The following is a 3,265-nucleotide window of genomic DNA, read 5'->3' as shown; positions in this document are numbered from 1 at the left end:
AACGCGTGGCAAGGAAAAGCGCGAATGACGCGTCCGCATGGATGACGCGATCGCGTGACATGTGCGATCTACATAATCTGCAGAATTCGCTGTGGGCGATTGTGAACCTTATTTCGACCCAGTTTTCGGCCCGGAACAGCAGATTAGAGCCAGAGAATATGCAGAAACAAAAGACAACATTCATTCTACACAGTTGACAGTTTTAGATCTAGTTTTACTCTTTTAGGTTTCTCTCTCTAGGTTTAAGAATTTTAATTTTCAATTGGCCTTAGCATTGGAACATTGAGAAGAGTTATTTCCCCATTAAGACTTCGTCATTCTAGTTCGTTCTCTTAACTTGGTTTTATTCTTCCATGTTCTTTGCTTTGTTCAATTTTGTCATTTGAATACTTTCATGATTATTTGATACAAGGATTATTTCTTCCATTTTAATTTATTTTTCCATTCCAATAATCATGTCTTCTTTTAATTCCCTTTCATGTGTTATGGCTTTATTATTTACAATGAGTGAGTAGTTTCCCCACTTGATGGGGAGTTGATTGAAAGGAACTCTTGAGTTGGAAGGATTGAAAGAAAAATTGTAATTGGGTTAACTGTTGGATTGTTATCTAATCACTAACACCAATCCCTTTGAACTAAGTGGGTTGCAACTCGTGAACAGATCTAACATTCCAACTTGTTTGATTTTCCTTTACCTAGTAAAGGATAACTAAACGGAATAACCATTAATTATAAATTAATCTTGAAATCATCCCATCAATAATAGAGATTCCAACTAATCAACTCCCAGTCAAGGCTTTTATTCATATTATTTAAATTTCCTCAATTTAATTTTCCCTATACTTAACTCAACTTCTTGGAACATCTGAAATAAGTATGATATGAAAAGATGTGATTTAAAATTGAAAAGATATGAAATATATGTGAAAAAGATAAATTTGGATTTTGAAAAAGATAATGTGGAGATTTGAAAAAGATATTGATGAGTTGAAAAGATTTTAGAAGGAAAAGAGATAGATTTGTTTTGGAAATTTGAAAAAGAGTTAGATTGGATTGAAAAAGAATTTGTGTTTATGGATTAAGATACATTTGATATTTTTAAAGTAGGATTTTTAGAAATTAGGGATTTTAGAAATCAGGGTTTGTAACATGTTTATGCAAGAAATCATGAATTGAAACATGAAAATTAAAATTTAAATGAAAAATATGAAGTAAAAACGAATTTACCTCCTCCCCACCATCATGGCGTTAAACGCCCAAACGCTGCATGTTTTGGGCGTTTAACGCCCAATTGCTGCTTCTCCTGGGCGTTCAACGCCCAGCTGTTGCTTCTTTCTGGCGTTGGACGCCAGGAACTCCTTTGTCACTGGGCGTTTTTCTGAACGCCCAGGACGCTGTAAATCTGGCGTTAAACGCCCAGAAGGAGCTTCTTTCTGGTGTTCAACGCCCAGAAGATGCTTCTTTCTGGCGTTTAACGCCCAGATAGCTATCCTTACTGGCGTTCAACGCCCAGTGGATGCTTCTTATGGGCGTTGAATGCCCAAAACAGACTTTTACTGGCATTTTCTTGCCAGTGAGCTCTTTTTCTCTGTTTTGTGTGCTGAATCCTTCTGTAACCCTGTGAACTTATGCAATTGACTCTTTACCTTATTAACAATGAACTTTATATAAACAAATAAAATTAAGAATAGGGTAAAATGATAGAGAAAGTGTTGCCAATGGCTGGGTTGCCTCCCAGCAAGCGCTTCTTTATTGTCTTTAGCTGGACCTTGCTGAGATTTTTAATCTAGCCTCAGCCTTGAACACTCTTGCTCAACATTACCTTCAATATAGTGCTTGATTCTCTGTCCATTAACAATGAACTTCCTATCAGAATCAATGTCTTGAAGCTCCACATAACCGTATGGTGATACATTTGTAATCACATATGGTCCCCTCTACCGGGATTTCAGTTTCCCGGGGAATAGCCTGAGCCTAGAGTTAAGCAACAGAACCTTTTGTCCTGGTTCAAAGATTCTAGATGACAGCTTTCTGTCATGCCACTTTTTTTATTTCTCTTTATAAAGCTTGGCATTTTCGAAAGCAGTGAATCTGAATTCCTCTAGCTCATTCAGCTGGAGCAATCTTTTTTCTCCAGCTAGTTTGGCATCAAAGTTTAGGAATCTGGTTGCCCAGTAGGCCTTATGTTCCAGTTCCACGGGAAGGTGACAAGCCTTACCATACACAAGTTGGTACGGAGAGGTCCCTATAGGAGTCTTGAATGCTGTTCTGTAAGCCCACAGAGCATCATCCAAGCTTCGTGCCCAATCCTTTCTACGGGTACTTACAGTCCGTTCTAGGATTCTTTTTAGTTCTCTGTTGAAAACTTCAGCTTGCCCATTTGTCTGTGGATGATATGGAGTCACGACCTTGTGGCGAATCCCATACCGGACCATGGCAAATTAAAGCTGTTTGTTGCAGAAGTGAGTGCCCCCATCACTGATTAGTACCCTAGGGACACCAAACCTGCTGAAGATATGTTTCTGGAGGAACTTCAGCACTGTTTTAGTATCATTGGTGGGTGTGGCAATGGCCTCTACCCATTTTGATACATAGTCAACTGCCACCAGAATATAAGTGTTTGAGTATGATGGTGGGAAAGGCCCCATGAAATCAATTCCCCATACATCAAACAACTCAATCACTAAGATTCCTTGTTGAGGCATGGCATAACTATAAGGCAAATTACCAGCTCTCTGGCAACTGTCACAGTTACGTACAAACTCTCGGAAATCTCTGTAGAGTGTAGGCCAGTAGAAACCACATTGGAGGACTTTGGTGGCTGTTCGCTCACCTCCAAAATGACCTCCATATTGTGACCCATGGAAATGCCATAAGATGCTCTGTGCTTCTTCTCTAGGCACACACCTACGGATTATTCCGTCTGCACATCTCTTAAAGAGATAGGGTTCATCCCACAAGTAGTACTTTGCATCAGAAATTAATTTTTTCTTTTGTTGCCTGCTGTACGCCTTCGGTATGAACCTTGCAGCTTTATAGTTTGCAATGTCTGCAAACCATGGTGTTTCCTGAATGGCGAACAAATGCTCATCCGGAAAGGTTTCAGATATCTCAATAGAGGGAGAAGGCGCCCCTTCTACTGGCTCTATTCGGGACAGATGATCAGCCACTTGGTTCTCTGTCCCTTTTTTGTCTCTTATTTCTATATCAAACTCTTGCAGAAGCAATACCCATCTTATAAGCCTGGGTTTTGAATCCTGCTTTG

This window comes from Arachis ipaensis, chromosome B06 (assembly GCF_000816755.2).
Source record: "Arachis ipaensis cultivar K30076 chromosome B06, Araip1.1, whole genome shotgun sequence".
Taxonomy (NCBI): domain Eukaryota; kingdom Viridiplantae; phylum Streptophyta; class Magnoliopsida; order Fabales; family Fabaceae; genus Arachis; species Arachis ipaensis.
Note: the sequence above shows the minus strand (reverse complement) of the source record.